This window comes from Ambystoma mexicanum, chromosome 2p (genome assembly GCF_040938575.1).
Source record: "Ambystoma mexicanum isolate Mex_15411 chromosome 2p, UKY_AmexF1_1, whole genome shotgun sequence".
Classification (NCBI taxonomy): Eukaryota; Metazoa; Chordata; class Amphibia; order Caudata; family Ambystomatidae; genus Ambystoma; species Ambystoma mexicanum.
Genome location: NC_090923.1, coordinates 707915336 through 707933382, shown reverse-complemented (window position 1 = coordinate 707933382; position 18047 = coordinate 707915336). Strand labels below are relative to the sequence as shown.

The 18047-nt window shown below is 52.4% G+C and overlaps 1 protein-coding gene and 1 non-coding gene across 4 annotated transcripts in view; one reads left to right on the top strand and one right to left on the bottom strand.

Moving 5' to 3' along the window:
- SUPT5H (SPT5 homolog, DSIF elongation factor subunit) overlaps positions 1–18047 on the bottom strand; it is a 342489-nt gene that overhangs the window by 295999 nt on the left and 28443 nt on the right. For 2 of the 3 annotated variants that reach the window (XM_069644282.1, XM_069644284.1), the window contains exon 1: positions 6701–6855. The exons of the other annotated variant lie outside the window; for it this stretch is intronic. The gene's annotated coding sequence lies outside the window, so the exon portion shown is untranslated. Of the gene's footprint in view, positions 1–6700; positions 6856–18047 lie in introns of those variants that run through there. 3 annotated transcript variants of the gene reach the window in all.
- Positions 12195–12345, top strand: LOC138568365 (5.8S ribosomal RNA). The gene has a single exon (XR_011302702.1). It is a non-coding gene; the product is annotated as a 5.8S ribosomal RNA (ribosomal RNA).

Below are 18047 nucleotides of genomic sequence, written 5' to 3'. Positions count from 1 at the left end.
TGTTGTGAGGATGTAAGGATGGCACCGTGAGTCAGACATCAAGCAGTAAGTTATTTATTAAGAATGAAAGCGCATAGAGCAGCGGCACCTCCACCACCTGTCAACGAGCTCGCTCCTAACGGCCCCCGCGTTCCAGAACCATGCAGGCACACCACATTGATAAGACATAACACATCTTCCCCTTGCGAAGGAACAACAAATTGGGGAGAGGAAAAGGGAAACTGAGGAACAAAACAAAATGCAGATAGTATTAGACAGCCAACAAATAAAATGATGCTGACTGAATCACCAAGCCAATTAATGAAACAAACAAAATCCTTAAGCTTGGTGGGAAACGTTTTAGCTCTCACACAACCCCCAGCTGACACCGACGTTTCCTCATCCGACCTTCTCACAACGCTACCACCCTCAATGACCAGAACTCCATCATCACAGTCCCTGGGGGGGAACTAACCCCTCTTCACATAAAGCCAGCCTACCCTTTGACCATACTTCTCCATCAACCAACACAACGCTGCTACTCACTGCCGCAATCCTTTAAGGCCCCAAGAATTTGCTCAGAGCATTTGAGACCATACCTGGGATTCTTGATCAAAACCCAATCCTCAGTCATTCACGTTCCTTAACCTTAAAATTCTCATCAAACACCTTTATACCGACACTGTGCCTCTTCCACCATTATCATCACCTCTTCTCGGTCTACACTCACACTGCATGCCAACCCCATCCACCCTGGACACAATTTCGTCCCCAGCTGGCGTCCTTTCAATGAGACAAAGGGGGACACTTTGTAACTGAGTGGGGTGTGATGCAGTAGCTCCATACCATGTGTTTCAAAACCGCACTCAACAACCCAGACCTCATAGCCAACTGAATACCAGCCTTAAGAAATGTATTGGCACATTCCACCAGCCCATTTGCTCTGGGGTGGCACAGGGCTGTGCGCATGTGTTTAATTCCAAACTGCAGCAAAAACGGCCTCAATGTTTCTGAACAGAACTGGACACCATTATTGGTAACATTTTCCGTGGGAAACCCTACACGAAAGAAAATCTCATCGAAAAATGCCACTAACTCCACAGTGGTTGTCTCCCTTGCAGCCTTCCACTCTATCCCCTTCGAGTGGTAATTCACCAAGACAAAAATTAACTTGAGACCTTCACCCAACCCTTGAACGGGTCCCATTATGTCCACTGCAAGTTTTTGCCAAGGCTCACTGAGCGCCTGCACAGGGCGGAATGGTGTCTCAGGCACAACTGTACTCTTGTCACTTGCTAAACAGCTCCTACAATTCCTTATTTCTCTTTCTACCCCACTATCCATTGCTGGTCACCTTTTTGTGCTATTGACACCACAATGCCCTTGGTGAGCAATTTCTATCAGTTTGTCCCTGATGCCTTCAGGGGGAATCACTTTATGACCCCTCCTGAGCTTTCCTCCAACCAGGGCCATTTCATCCTTCACTTCATAAAAACATTCAAATTTTCCATTCTTCTTTACTCAAAGCACCCTGCTGAATTCTGGCAACAATCATTTCCTCTTCCTTCCATCTTTTCACCCTCATTGCCACAATCCACCGAAAGACGAGAAAGACAATCTGTCACCATATTCTGTTTACCAGGCACATAGCACATCTGAGAATCATAATTCTGCAACCCTAAGATCCATTTAGAAGTCCTGGGCAAGCCCTTGGACCAGTTACCACAAGCAAACTTATGTACCAAAGGTCTGTCGTCTGTTTTTACTATAAACCGTTTGCCCCACAGGAAGAACTTAAAGTGCATAATGGACCAAAACACTGCCAAAGCTTCTCTCTCGACCACCGAGTAATTTTTTTCTTCACCCCTTAGTGGCCTAAATGCAAAAGCTATTCATGCTCTTCCTTCCCACTGTCCTGTTGCGACAAATATGCTCCCAGACCCAATAAGCTGACATTTACAGTCAACAATGTCTTTCGTCCACTTACAAACCCAGCTTAAGAAGGCGGATTAGAGATTCCTCTCAATTTCCTGGAAAGCTTCCATACATTCATCTGACCACATAGAGGCAAATCCCTTTTTAAGCAACACTCCCAATGGAGTCGAGAGGAGGGCAAAATTATGGTAAAACTCTGCCATGTCAATAAACGCTCTCAACTATGATATAGGATTGGTCATTTGTAATGCACAGGTTTCTAAACGCGGACCTGGGGATCAAACTTGTGTTGCTCTGTGTCATCTTGCTCCCAAGGCGAGCACGTTGCCCCTGAGCTATTCCCCTAACCCCCCTGAGACTGATCTTTATCTTCCGGTGCTGAAGCCTTACATATTGCTTATCCTGTGACCAAGATACTCTACTTCACGCACCCAATCTTGCATTTACTGCGCTGCACTGTTAAACCAGCCTCACACAACATCACCAGAACACTCCTGAACACCACGCCATGTTGCTCAATACAATCAGCAAAAATGAGAATGTAATCCTGAAAACCAATCACGTTATTGACCACCTCCAAAACCTCCATAATGCGTTGAAAGGACAGCCGCAGCTGAAGCCAAACCAAAAGGCATCCTAAGATACTTGAAGGTTCCTTCCTTGGTGATGAATGCCTTAACGTCCCGACATCCTTGTGACAACGGCACCTGGTGGTAAGCAGCAGACAGATCCATAACCGTGAACCGACTCTATTCTCCCAGTACAGCCAGACCCTCTGATATGACCGGCAATGGATGGCTCTCCAATAAAATGTTTTGTTCAGGTCTCTCAAATCGACACAAACGTCCCATGAACACTTATCACTCCTCTTGGCAAGAGTCCATTAAGTTGCCCATGAAGCTGCTCCTTCATGTGGTGAGGAACAGGCTGCACCTTGTGTACCACTGGCTGTGCACGTGACTTCATCTTAATACAAATGTTCAAAGTCCTGTAGTCTTCCTAGACTTTCCAAACACACCATTGAAAATTCCAAGGCCCATTTATCAACCACTTCTGCTATCGCCACCGGAACAGATGCACTTGCTTGGATGCGAACACTTAGGTTCCTTTGTTCCTCCCATCCTAGTAGAGATGATCCCTTCTTTGCCACATTAATATCTGTGGTGCCTTGCCTGCCTTTGTAGCCAATGATCCCCTGAAATTTCCTGACCAGTTCAATCTCTGTTTCACCATAACCACGCGTCTGGATGTGGGGCGGTACCAACACTTGAACCTCACTTGACAACGTATCCAGAAATGATAGTACAAGGGTGAGCATTGTCCACCTTCGAGAGGTCTGAGCCATCAATGCGAAATGTATCTATAGGCCTCCCACACCGTTGAGATTTCATTACATTTCAAGGTTTATTCTCACTGCTCTGAGGAGTTGGCACACTTTCTTTCTCACACTGGGGTTGTCTGTACTCCACTGCATTGATGGTGTTCTCCTTACACATGCGTGCAACGTGACCGTTGTGCTTACAGCTGATGCACTCTGTATTCCTTGCTGGACAAAACACGCTGCCCGCTCCATGCCATGGGTTCCCACATCTTAAGCATTTAGGTTTACTTCTCACCCGAGTGTTCCTTCTCTGACTTGCTGCACACACTTCCTGGCTGTGCTTTCTATATTAATTTCCTTCATGTACTGGGACATCTGCTCAATGCTCCTGTGAGTTCCACAGCCTGCGCGAGGGTCAAATCGTGTCAACAACTTTTCTTTCACCCTGGCATTATTGGCGCACCTTATCAGCTGATCTCTGATGAGTTAATTTGTCAATGCACCAAACTCACAGGCGTGGCTCAGTGTCCTCAAAACAGCCACATACACTTCCACTGGCTCCATTGGATCTTGTAGTCTCTAAAAGAAAGTGTGCCTCTCAAAAGGTCGCATGTTTCTTTGTTTCAAAATGTTCTTCAATCTTCCTTACTGCCAGGGTAAAATCATCCTGGTCCCCTACCCCTTCACCCTGCGGTTCTGGTAAGCCATCAAATACGCTGCGGCTCTCTGGGCCCAGATAATATAGCAACAGAGCCTGTTTCCTGAAGGATTAAAATTGTCCCCACCCATGGCCACGATGTAGGTCTCAAACATTTTCTTGCACCTTATCGTTGGTGTTCCGGGTTCAGGAAAGGTAATGGGGCTGGAGGCGGTATTGCTGCTGTGACCATGGTCATTCTTGTCGCGATTCTTTTTCCTAAACTTTTTTTTTTCTATTTGCGCTGTATTGACAAGATCACACTTAAATAGTCTTCAATCTTGACATACAAAACAGCACTGTCACTTTACAATATCCTTAGGCTCTTGGAATCGTGAGCAAAGAAAAACACTGCTTTGTTTTATTCCTTCATCTGCCACGAATTGTAGTGCGTTGGTGTTGTCTTGACAACGCTTCAAACAATGCCTGCCGTGAAAAAGGAGGATGCTCGTGAGCGTGGAGTTCAGCGTTGAGGGTCCTTTCCTCAAGTATTTTCCGCCCGCATGCGTCACCTCCCAGGCTTTGGCCTTCTTTTTTCTTCCCTCGTCCCTAATGCGGGTGCCGGTTCAAGTGTGGGAACGAATACAAACACACTCCCATAGCTCTCAACTCACCCGCTTTTGGCGGGTGTCACCCGCCTTACAAAGGGCTGACTCACCCGCCAAGTCTCCTGCACGCCCATTCATTTCAATGGGCGTCTCACCCGCCAGAAGCAAAATCGGGTGATTTCACCCGCCTTTGCAAGACAAATGGTTGAGAGCTATGCACTCCTCCTCTGGTTCGCGGAGTCAGGGGAGCCGCTTCCGGTCCCTGCTGCTGCACAGAGGGACCTCTATGCTCTCTTCGGCCCCCTTGTGCAGTTTACATCCTTGTCGGCAGTGTAAGGATGACACTGAGTCAGACATCAAGCGGTAAATTGTTTAATAAGAATGAGAGCAGCGGCACCTCCACCACCTGTCACCGGCCACTCTCCTAACGGCCCCTGCGTTCCAGAACCACGCGTGTTCTGGAGCACCACATTAATAAGACAGAACACTTGTTTTCAGCATAAGTCTCAAACGGAGACTGCATAGCAACACATCCACAGGCAGGTCTGGGCAATCAAGTACTGAAAATAAGTAGAGCAGTGTATCGTAGGTTGGTTATACAATAGAGGCAAGCTTGAGGCCAGAGTCTTAACAGATTTGTTGACTTGGGCAAGACTGATTTGCTAGCAGGTGATGGGACGACAGGTCAGACATTTAAGGGTGAACACAAGAGGACATAGGCAGACAACACAGTGACAAACAAAATAGGCCACTGGGAATGCTATGTTATGAGATTATTGCATACTTACATGAAAGTCTAAATCAATAATGATGCACCAGCTGCAGTATGGAAACATGCATTCAATATCTGTTATTTTTCCTTCATATGTCCAATTTTAAATGATTCTTATGGTGATGCACACACAATTCCTATAATATCAACAGTTTGCATTTTATACATATTGGGAGATGTTTTTCACGAACCGACCATGCTCAATTAGTGTAAATTCGAGAAATCAGCACATTAACACATTTGTGACACAGATATTTGAAGAAAAGGAAAGCCCTTTTACCGTGCTACAGCCCTAGTTACAGTGAAGTAAATTATGCCTCAAACTCTGCAAGAACTGGGACAACCTTATTTTGAAAGGGAAGGTCGAATCACATACAATTCACAAGGTCTATCATGACACACTCAAGTAAGCGCAGGGAGGACACACAAGAAAACGGGGGCAGGATGAGGTTGGCTTTAATCATTTTGCATAGAACAGGAAAACGGGCATTGATAATGACAATTATTAACCTGTAAAAAGGCATGGTTGGAACTGTAATGCTCAATATGCCTTTTTAATTACATGGGTACCGTGAAAAATACTGTATGCAATATGCTGCACAACGTGCCTTCAAAATGTGCCGCTCCAAGCCGAAGAACCCATAAAAATGCGTGTTTCTATTGAAGCGACCACTCCCACATAAGCATACATAGGCATCACCAACTTCACATAATTGTAATTATAACTGATGACCTGTGCATCACATGTATAAACCCTATGTCTGTCTACGCCAGCCCCACATAATGCCTACAACCTTCTCCAAAAACGATTACACGTATCCTCATCCATGACATTGAATGGGCACTTTGCCATGCACACGTTACAGGCTGATGTCACTTTGTCGCACGCACATTACTTGCCGCCCAGCATCATGCAGCGTAATTAAGCTTGTTGACTTTTACTCCGGATCTCTGCATTAGCACCTTGCTGACAAAGAACATTTACTAAGTTTTCAGTGGGCGTTTAATGTTTCAACTCCCAGGCGGCCCGTGATAATCTGTAGCGATAAACTGGTACTTTCTACCACCCACCTCCAACAAGCAGCTGTTGCATTCCTTATTCATTGCCCATTTTACATTATCAGGATCTCCCATCTACCGCCATAAGCTATTTTCCAGAAATCCAGGAACTGGTTGTTTACCTCCCTCCCACTACACACCGGACAGCTCCCATCTGACCGATCTATGTATCGCGCCTAAATGTTATCCCAAAGCGTGTGTTCTCACCACGGCAGGCGAATGAGGCGATCTAACTTTTCACTATCCGCTCAACTGTCTACATGTAATTCTCAGGATCGCTTTCCTCTTCCTTCCTGTACGCGACCCGATTAGTAGACCACACACACACTCTCTGGAGGTTGTCATCTCGACACCACGCTTTACACAATCGACACACCACCAGTTCTCACCTATCTCCGGGTTCCCCCACCGGAACGTCACTCACAGCAAAAGCACTATTCCACCCCGGTCACCGTAGCCTACATCTGCTTCCGGCGTATCTCTTGCTTCTACTTCCGCAGGGACACTCTGTGAGGGTAGCGACTAGTTCCACATCCGAGAAACAGACCATAGCAACGGCCCGCCCACTCTTTCTCACGTGACTTCCTACGCCATCATTGTGCTTTTTCCGGAGCAGCAGAGCACAGCACGCTGAGAGCCAGACCTAGTCTGCTGTTTGGATTGCTGTGCGACAGGAGATACTGAGTAGGGGGAAGGAAGACGAGGTGGCGAAGCGGAAAAAATGGGAGGGATCAGGGGTCTAGGACGTGCTGAGGAAGAGAATCATGGAGATTGAGTAATCTAGTTTCCATTTGCTGGCGAATTGGCTAGCGAGGTGCGAGCTCGTTAGACGTGAGGCGCCTCTGATGTGGGGAATGGGAACTAGACTTTAGAATTCTGCGATGCGGCGGTGAACGCTGGGCTGGGGTAGTCTGGAAGTGCGGAAGAGACTCCATGGAGGGATGCCTGTGTTGTAGCAGGAACCTACACGCTGGAGTGTTTGATATTTGAGTGGTGGTGTAACTAGGCGAGTGGCAGTTTCAGTTGGGGTATGTGAGCCCTGAGGTGGTGGGAGTTGTGGGTGGTGTCTGGTGTTGGGTCTTGTGTGCCGAGTAAGGGGGCTGGTGCTTCGGAGGAGAGGGCGTTTGTGGTTCTTGTGGCCAGTACTGGAGGGTCGGAATTTCAGGCAGGTGTGCCCAATTGCGATTTCAGTGGAGGAGTGGGCTCATTCACCTCAGTCTATCTGTAAGGTGGGTGGAGGTGAGCTTTGGTTTGCTGTATGTCTTTTGAGCAACAGGAGATCATGTTGCGTTTGCGTAAGTGGTGGGGATTCCGGTGGTGTGTTCTGTACTGTCTGTTCGTGTGGCTAGCAGTAAGGGGGTGGTCTATGGTGTTCCGCTAGTACCGTTTTGGGCTTTTTGATGTCCGAGCTTAAGGATGTTGGTGTGGTTGGGGAGCAGTGCAGTGGCCATTATGTCAAGGAGTGTTTAAGTGAGACGATACCTGTATGTATTTATTAATTTAACTTACAATTCGCCCAGACCCGGAGGTATCGCGGCGTATTTGCAGACAATGGGTAAATAATCTTAGTATTATAAAGCAAGAATACAGTAAAACAATGGTAATGTTACATGCAGTGTATATACAGCAGACAGTGGAGGACTCGTCAGGCAAGTTAGGGTCTTTGTTCAATTTAATATTGATTAGGCAGGTTTTCAGCTTTTTTTAAATTTTATTTTAGGTGGGATGTATGTAGGAATTGTGGGGGGGGGTCACTTTATGTTTAAGAGGTGTCCTGTGTATGTCTGTGAGGTTCAAGTGCAGTCCGAGAGAGTGTGTCACAATTTCTTCTTATGCCGAGGCTGTTGCACGATTACCAGCTGCTGGTGTGGATCGGGTTGAGACAGTTTGTCTAACTGGGGATGGACTCTTGCCCCCTTCAGTTGTGCCTGTGGATGGTGTTGTGCAGCCACTGGGGGTGGGTGACTTATTGGCGTTGACGAAGGAGAAGTTTTTGTTGTTATGATTGAGGTTATTAATTGTTCTTTTCAGACGCAGAGCAAGACTGAGAAAATGATGATTATAGTTAGGGCGGCTGAGAAGTTTTTGGGTATTGTTGGCTTTACGAGGGAGTATTTGAATGAGGTGTTGTGTAGGGGGATTGTGTGAGGTGTGGTGGATGTATTTTGGTGTGGGTCTATTGGTAGTAGTGGTGGTTTGTTGTTGTGGGAAGTGTGACGAACATCATCTCTTTAGATGGCAATCGCCGGCTCGTGGTCTCTGGGAGTCACCCCAACAAGATGGTGGTGGTTCTGGAGCAGTTTCGGTGAGCGTTGAAGCGGGAAGGCTGTGGCTGCTGGTGCAAGTGGGCATTTTCTTCATGATACCAGGAACCTTTCTGCAAGACCGTGGAACATCCGACTTCGTCTTGTTCCTCTTCATTTTTCTGAGTGGGAAGCAGGAAGGCACTGGCTGGCGGGCAGCAAGAGCAGCAACAATCTGTGTGCTCTTGGCTGGCAGCGTACACAATTTGCATTTTCTTCGGGATACCGTGAACTTTCCTACAAGACACCAGGCTGAGACGGGGAGCGGAAAATTACATTTACCTTAAAAATCATGTTTAGTTTGGGTCTGGAGGGATAGGGACAGTGTTGTGGGTCTGGAGGGAGGGATAGGGACACAGTGTTGTGGGTCTGGAGGGAGGTTTGGGGAGACAGTGGTGTGGGTCCAGAGGGAGGGATAGAGACATAGTGGGGTGAGTCGGGAGGAAGGGATAGGGACACAGAGTGGGTCTGGAAGGAGCGATAGGGACACAGTGGTGTCAGTCTGGAGGAAGGGTTGGGCACAGTGTTGTGGGTCTGGAGGGAGGGATATGTACAGTGTTGTGGGTCTGGAAGGAGGGATATGTACACAGTGGTGTGGGTCTGGAGGGAGGGTTGCGGTACAGTGGTGTGGGTCTGAAGGGAGGGATAGGAACACAGTGGTGTGGGCCATCGAGGGAGCGATAGGGACACAGAGTGGGTCTGCAAGGAGCGATAGGGACACAGTGGTGTCAGTCTGGAGGGAGGGTTGGGCACAGTGTTGTGGGTCTGGAGGGAGGGATATGTACAGTGTTGTGGGTCTGGAAGGAGGGATAGGTACACAGTGGTGTGGGTCTGGAGGGAGGGTTGCGGTACAGTGGTGTGGGTCTGAAGGGAGGGATAGGAACACAGTGGTGTGGGCCATCGAGGGAGCGATAGGGACACAGAGTGGGTCTGGAAGGAGCGATAGGGACACAGTGGTGTCAGTCTGGAGGAAGGGTTGGGCACAGTGTTGTGGGTCTGGAGGGAGGGATATGTACAGTGTTGTGGGTCTGGAAGGAGGGATAGGTACACAGTGGTGTGGGTCTGGAGGGAGGGTTGCGGTACAGTGGTGTGGGTCTGAAGGGAGGGATAGGAACACAGTGGTGTGGGCCATCGAGGGAGCGATAGGGACACAGAGTGGGTCTGCAAGGAGCGATAGGGACACAGTGGTGTCAGTCTGGAGGGAGGGTTGGGGACACAGTGGAGTGGGTCTGGAGGGAGGTTTGGGGCACAGTGGTGTGGGTATGGAGGGAGGGTTGGGGACACTGGTGTGGATTTGATGGGAGGGTTGGGACACAGTGGTGTGGGTTTGATGGGAGGGATGGGGAACATTGGTCTGTGTGTGGGGGGTGGGTCATACAGGTATGGGTCTGGAGGGCAGGATGGGGGCATCTTGCCTTGTGGATGGAGGGATGGTGGCATCTTGGTGGGGTCTGCAATGGATGGGAGCACATTGGTGTCGGTGTGATGGGTAGGATGGGGACACAGTGGTGTGGGTCTGCAGGGAGGGATGGGCCAGCCTGGTTTGGGTTGGATGGGGACATCAGTGAGGACATGGCGTCACATTGGTGTGGGTTTGATGGGATGGATGGGCACATTGGTCTGGGGAAGGATGGGGCACATTGGTCTGGGGAAGGATGGGGCATATTGGTGTGGGTCTTGAGGGAGGGATGGTGGCATCTTGGTGCGGTCTGCAATGGATAGGGCACATTGATGTTGGTCTGGAGTGTGGCTTGGGGCATATTGGTGTGTGTCTGGAGGGAGGGGATGGGGGCACATTGGTGTGGGTTTGATGGGAGGAGGAATGGTTCATCTAGGTGTGGGTCTGGAGGGCAGGGTGGAGCATCTTGCTGTGTGGATGGTGGGATCTTGGTGGGATCTGCAATAGATGGTGGCACATTGGTGTCGGTCTGGAACAGGTATGGGGCATCTGTTGGTCTGGAGGGTGGATTGGGGCATCCTGGTGTGGGTGGGATGGGGACATCTATGTGGCTCTGGAGGTGGGATGGGGTATCTTGGTGTGGCTCTGGAGGGAGGGATGGGGCATATTGGTGGGTCAGGGAGGGATGGGACACCTGGGTGGCTCAGGAGGGGTGGGGACATTGTTGTGGGTGTGAAGGGAGGCATAGGACACATTGATGTGGGTCTGGAAGGAGGGATGGCGCATCTTGCTGTGTGGAGGGAGGATGGGGCATCATGGTATGGCTCTTGAGGAAGGGATTGGGCATCTTGGTGGAGTCTGGATCAGAGGGAGCCATTGTTGATCTGGAGTGGAGGGACAGGGCATATGATGGGGGCATGTCAGGGAATGATGGAGCATGTGGGTCTGAGTGAGGGCTGGAGCACTCCGTTGGGAAGGAAGGAGGGCACCTGGCTGTGAATGGAGGGATGGGGTATTATATCTAGAGAGAAGGATGTTGGTTTATGGGAGGGGTTGGAGCATGTGTGTGTCAAAGGGATGGGGTAATCGGGTGTGGGTGTAGCGAGAGGGTGGATGGCGCCATCATGTGAGAGTCTGGAGGTGGAGCTTCTTGGTGTAGGTATGGAGGGATGTATGTTGTTGTCTTTGTGTGGGTTCGGAGGGAGGGATGGTGGCATTTGGGTCAGGAGGGAGGTGGGATTTGAATCTGGAACACGTTTGGAAGGAGAAATGGGGCATTTGAATGTGAATTGGGACATGTAGAAATTGGGTATCTGCTTGTGAGTTGGGGCATGAAGGATCATCAACAGCGGAGCAGCCGGAGGGAGTGCCTCGGGCCCGACCTCGATTGCATCCCAGACGTGCAAACCCACAGCCCGGGGCACCTCTCGCAGAGCAGTCTGGGGTGCGTGGGCAACCAGGAGCTGGGGAGCGGGGATTCTCTTCCACCGTAGGGGGGTCTGCGACCCAGCAGATGGACGGGAACGCCTGGCAGGGTTGTGATAACCTGCTGGAGATGTCCCCAACCACGCACCAGAAAGGGAAGCCCTGAGTGGTCACACCCAGGAGCCGAGGGGGAACTGACTGCTCTCGAGGGGTGCCTCCCCAGGCAGACAGGGGCCCGGCACGCCAGGAGTGAGCCATGGCGCAGCAGGCTTACACTACGGGCGGGCGTCGAAGTTCTGTGGGCGAGCGATGGCCAGGTCCGCTGGCACAGCATGTGACATTTCCCCTTGCCCGGGTACCTGGAGATCGGCCCTGTGCGGCCAGGCTGGGCTTTCAAGACTCTAGCAGTCCCACCCGACCCCCTGCCTGTGCTGTCTCTGGCCTGCCTCGCAGTCTGTACCCCAGCCCCCTGCACCCCCACAAAAGAGGGGCAGAGGGGGTCGGGAAGGATGAGTGGATCGGGCCGGTGACAGAGCAGCCTGCCTCCATCCCCCTAGGAAGCGCTGTGCTGCTGCAGCGGTGGGCAGGTTTCCCGGGCTGAGCGCCTGGATTATTTTTTTTTTTTTTAAACCACAATGGTCTTGGCCGAGCTAGACAGGGTGCTGGGCTGTCTCTCCACAGGTGGCGCTGCCTCCCCCGACCTCTCCTGCACTGGCAGGGTCAGGCTGATGTCTGGAACTAAAAAAAGTTGCCTGTGACTCTTGGTGGTGGATTACTCTGCTCTCGCGTCGATGAAGAACGTAGCTATCTGCGAGAATTAGTGTGAATTGCAGGACACATTGCTCAACACTTTGAACGCACCATGCAGCCCCAGGTTCCTCCCGGGGCTACGCCTGTCTGAGGGTTGCTTGTACATCAGTTGCCCCGGGGTTCCCTCCAAGGCACGTGGCTGGGGCTGTCACAGGGACCCTGTTCTCTGCATCCCCCCTAAGGTCAGACCCCAATCAGCACCGTCGCAGGATCCCTGGATCTGATGCGCAAGCTCATTGCCGGTGCGTCTCGGGCTCCCCATTTTCCCCGCCTCATGCCGGTTTCGGGAGGGTCTGGTGGCCGGCGTGCCCCGAATGTGGTGGTGGCGGCAGCAGGCCTTAAAAAAAGCCCTAGCCCAGGGCACCTGGCCATGCTGTGTGTGGCTGTCTTGTGTCCCGTGGCTGCCGACACAGGATTGCCATGGAGCGCGGTCCCTTGCGACCATGTGGCCTTCGGCCGCAGATCAGGACAGTGCACACTCTGCTGCGCCAGGGGCACAGGGCTGGGGCAACCCCCCGTACGGGCCCGAGGCCAGCTGTCCCAAGCTTTCTGCTCCCAGCGACTACGGCCTCAGATCAGACGTGGCGACCCGATGAATTTAAGCGTATTACTAAGCGGCAGAAAAGAAATTAACCAGGATTCCCTCAGTAACGGCCAGTGAAGAGCCCAGCGCTGAATCCCGGCTCAGCGGCAGGTGTGGGAAATGTGGCATACAGAAGACAGACTCCCCGGCATCGCTCAGGGGGCTCAAGTCCTTCTGTTTGAGTCTCACCCCGCGGACGGTGTTAGGCCGGTAGCGGCCTCTGGCACACCGGGTTCAGGCCTTCTTGGTGTCAGGTTGCTTGGGAATGCATCCCAAAGCATGTGGTAAACTCAGTCTAAAGATAAATACAGGCGCGAGACGGATGGCTAACGAGTACTGTAAGGGAAAGTTGAAAAGAACTTTGAAGAAAGAGTTCAAGAGGGCGTGAAACCGTTGAGGTAAACCAGTGGTGTCTGTGCAATCCGCCCGCAGGATTCAACACAGTAGGCAGGTCAGTCGCCTGGAATGGTGGATGCCCTTGCAGGACTACGGCCCGGGCACACCCGCCCCCACAGGGCGCATTTCCTCTGTGGCGGTGCAACGTGGCAGGCTGGGAAGGCCATGGGGGCAGGTGACTGCTCTGGTGGCGAGTGTTACAGCCCCCTGACAGCAGATTTTCTATGTCCGAGGGAGATTGACTGCTGCCGTGCCCTTCTCAGGCAATCGCCCTGGTCCCTCTTGGGGGTCGCTGGGGCGGTGATGGGAGACAGGGATCCCCCAGCGACTGGTGGACTGCCCTCAGTGCACCCTGACCACGTCATTGCGCTGGGCGGGGAGGCCCACAAAGGGCGCCAGGGCTCTGAGGTGATTTCGGTTAACCACCCAACCTGTCTTGAAACGCGGGCCAAGGAGTCACGTGTGCAAGTCTGAGGGCTGAATAAAACACGGTGGTGCAAAGAAGGTGAGGGCCGGCGTGTGCCGATTGCGGTGGGATCCCGTTGTGGTGGGTGCACTGCCGACCCGTCTCGTCCGCTCTGTCAGGGAGCTGGAGCATGAGTGTGTGTGTGATAGGAACCGAAAGATGGTGAACTAGGACTGGTGGAGGTCCGTAGCTGTCCTGATGTGTAAATTGGTCGTCCGACCTCGGTATAGGGGCGAAAGACTAATCGAACCTCCTAGTAGCTGGTTCCCTCCGGAGTTTCCCTCAGGATAGCTGGTGCACGGAAACACCAGTTTTATCTGGTAAAGCAAATGATTAGAGGTCTTGGGGCCAAAATTATCTCAACCTATTCTCAAACCTTAAATGGGTAAGCAGCCTGGCTTGCTGGAGTGGAGCCAGGCATTAAATGCACTTGCCCAGTGGGCAACTTTTGTTAAGCAGAACTGGCACTGCAGGATGAACCGAATGCCGACGGTCATCAGACCCCAGAAAAGGTGTTGGTTGATATAGAAAGCAGGACGGTTGGCCATGGAAGATGAAATCCACCGAGCCCCAGGGAGGGTTCTCTTTTCTTTGTGAAGGGCAGTGCACCCTGGAATGGGTTCGCCTTGAGAGAGGGGCTAGAGCCTTGGAAAGCGGCGCAGGTCCGCGGCATGCAGTGAGCTCTCGCTGGTTCTTGAAGATGGTTTATATCTCGTGCCTGGCCATTCCCATATCCGCAGCAGGTCTCCAAGGTGAACAGCCTCTGGCATGTTGGAACAATGTAGGTAAGGGAAGTCGGCAAGTCAGATCCGTAACTTCGGGAAAAGTATTGGCTCTAAGGGCTGGGGCGCGAAGCGGGGCTGGGCGTGAGCCACGGCTGGACGCCTTGTCTTATTCCCCCGGGGACGGCGTCGACTCTGGATGCAAGCCGGGCCCTGCCTGTGGATCGCCCTAGCTGCGGTGGTCGCCTCTCCGTTCCTCTCCCGAGGTTCGGGCTGACGTTCGCCCAACGCCTAGCAGCGGACTTAAAACTGGTGCGGACCAGGGATATCCGACTGTTTAATTAAAACAAAGCATTGTGAAAGCCTTTGATAGGTGTTGACGCAATATGATTTCTGCCCAGTGCTCTGAATGAACAAAGTGAAGAAATTCAATGAATTGCAGGTAAACGGCAAGAGTAACTATGCCTCCCTTAAGGTAGCCAAATGTCTTGCATTCCAATTAGTGACGCGCATGAATGAATGGACGAGATTCACACAGTCCCTACCTACTATCTAACGAAACCACAGCCAAGGGAACAGGCTTGGCAGAATCAGCGGGGAAAGAATACACTGTTGTGCTTGCCTCTAGTCTGGCACTTTGAAGAGACATAAGAGGTGTAGGATAAGTGGGAGGCCCTCGGGCTGCCGGTGAAATACCACTACTCTTATTGTTTCTCTCTTACCAGGTGAGGGTGGGGCGAGCCCCGTGGACCCCCTCCTCATCCTCACTTTGGCTCCCGCCGCACGTGACCCACGGGGACAGTGGCAGGTGGGGAGTTTGACTGAGTCGGTACACCTGTCAAACGATAACGCAGGTTTCCTAAGGCGAGCTCAGGGTGGACAGAAACCTCCCGCTGAGTAGAAGGGCAAAAGCTCATCCTGATCTCACTTTTTTTCCAGTATGAATACAGACCGTGAAAGCGGGGCCTTGCGTTCCTTCTGACTTTTTTTGGATTTCAAGCAGGAGGTGTCAGAAAAGTTACCACAGGGATAACTGGCTTGTAGCGGCCAAGCGTTCATAGCGACGTCGCTTTTTGATCCTTCGATGTCTGCTCTTCCTTTCATCTAAGCAGAATTCGCCAAGCGCTGGATTGGTCACCCACTAATAGGGAACGTGAAGTGGGTGTAGACCGCTGTGAGATAGGTTAGTTTTACCCTACTGATGATAGTAATCCTGCTCAGTACAAGAGTAACCCGCAGGTTCAGCCATTTGGTGTATGTCTGAGGAGCCAATGGGGCGAAGCTACCATCTGCGGGTGTATGAGTGAACGCCTCTAAGTCAGAATCTCCCCCTAACCTGTAATGATACTGCAGCGCTATCGAGCCTCGGTCGGCCTAGGATAGCCGGCCTCCGAGCCGGTGCGTAGAGCTGCTCGCCTCGGGACTTGCGTGTGGACAGAAGGGGGCCACCTCTCTCACCCATAGTGTACCGCATGTTTGTGGGGAACCTAGTGCTAAATCATTCGTAGATGACCTGATTCTGGTTCAGGGTTTCATAAGTAGCAGAGCAGCTACCTCGCTGTGATCTATTGAAAGTCGTGCTCTGAGCCAAGCTTTTGTGTATGCAAGGTGCCACCGCCGCCAAGGGTCTCCATCCTTCCTCCTGCTGTGCTGCGGGGCACACAGGGAAACTCCCACCCACCCTTGATGGGGTGTGCGGGCTGGGTGGTGAGCGTTCTTCTCTGGCCTTGGTACCCCAGGCTTTTGAGGTGGTGCCTTAAGCCCCCGTCAGGGTGAGGGAAGAGAGGCTGCAAGCCACCCCAGGGCCCGGGGGGTGGTACCTTAAGCCTGTGCCCCTGGATGCTGGGGTTGGAGCAGGCACGTCCGCCGGGCCATCTGGCCCAGGAGTAGGCCAAGATGGCCCGAGTTGTGGCCGGCGGACCAGAAGGCGCAAGTTGCGGCTGACTCCTGCATTGTTCTCTGGTCTGGTTCCGTACACCAACGTGGGGGCTTAATAGTTGGCGTGGAAGTGTCTCCTATGCCCCGCCCGAGTGCGTGGAGGTGGTGCATTAAGCCCCGGGCAGGGCAGAGAGGCTGCACCTTAAGCCCCCACCCCAGAGCGTGGGGGGTGGTACCTTAAGCCTGTGCCCTTGGACGGTGGCATGGGGCCAGGCACGGCTGGTGGGCTCCTGGATTTGTCTCCGGTCGGGTTCCATAAGCCCCCACTGCAGGGGCTTAATAGTCAGCATGGAAGTGCCACCCTGCGGCCTCCAGGGCGGCCGCGGCGCAGTTACCGGCCTTGGTTCCATGGCGTTCGTTGGTTGCTCCCGGTCCTCGGACAAGTGTCACCTGCCTGTGGTCCGGTCCAAAACTGGGTGCGCGTGTCAAGGGGTGCCCTGAGTGGGCCCCTTACCTCCACAGGGCTATAACCGGTTATAGCGCCCGGCCTTGAGTTCAATGGCATTTGTGGGTTGCTCCTGGTCCTCGGTCCAGTGCCACCCGTGTGCGGTCAAGCCTAAGACAGGGTGCATGTGTCGAGGGGCGCCCTGAGCACGTCCCTTTCCTCCATGTGGGGGTAAATGCGCTCTCAGTGGCCTGCCCTGAGTTCCACTGTGTTTGAAGGTTAGTCGCGGAATGAAGGGCTGTAATGTGGTGGGAGAAGCTCTAAGGGGGCCCTGGCCAGAGCTCCAGGGAGATGGCTGGGCTGCTGCCCCCTGCCTTGGGCACCTGTCTCATGCCTGGTTTCGAAGGTCCTGAGCCCGGTGGTGGTCGCGGGAGCCCCGGGGGGAGGGGGGGGCCTCTCCATAACTCCCCATAGGGAGCAGCTGTAATGGGGCCCTACTAAAGCTCCTGGGGGCAAGGGGGGTGCTGGCCCCCAGCCTTGGGTGCCTGTCTCATGTCTGGGTCGACTGTCCCCAAACCCGGTGGTGGTCGTGGGGAGCCCCTTCCCTCCGGGAGGGAAAAACTCCAATGTGTCAGGAGAACCTCAAAGGCGGCCCGGGCCAGAGCTCCGGGGTGGCCGGGGCTGCTGCCCCACTGGCCTTGGGCGCCAGCCTTGTGCGTGTGGGTCTACAGTCCACGAGTACGGCTGTGGTCGCAAGGAGACCCGGTGGGGTCCCCATCCCTCCTCGTAGGGAGAAGCTCTAAAGGGGCCCTGCTAAAGCTCCAGGCCGGCTGGTGGGGGTGCTGGTCCCACCTGGCCTTGGGCGCCTGTCTCAAGTCATTTATAACCGCGCACCGGACGAACTTAATCGTGTTTGGGCGCTGATGGAATAGTTAACACTGAGTCTGCCATTATCCAGTTTGGTAATTTATTGCAAGTACCATTGTCTGCAGTCCCTAACAAAACAAATGGGTCTTCAAGGCCTTGTGGAATGCTGCGAGCGTTTTAATCTCTCGGGATAACTCCGGGGAGCTTATTCTATAGTCTTGGTCCATAGACCCCGGAATCTACGGTCCCCTTTGCTCGCAGAATTAGACTGCGGTATCTGAAGCAGGTTCTTCTCACCTGACTGCAACTGCCGACTTGGGATAAAGGTCTTGATCCTTATCCGATAAAGGACAAGGACGTGGGCACATTAGTTAACACCCTACCTTTTCTTCCTTTTTCAGTTTCAAAAGGGGCAGGACTATACAGATAGGTTTGAGTAGAA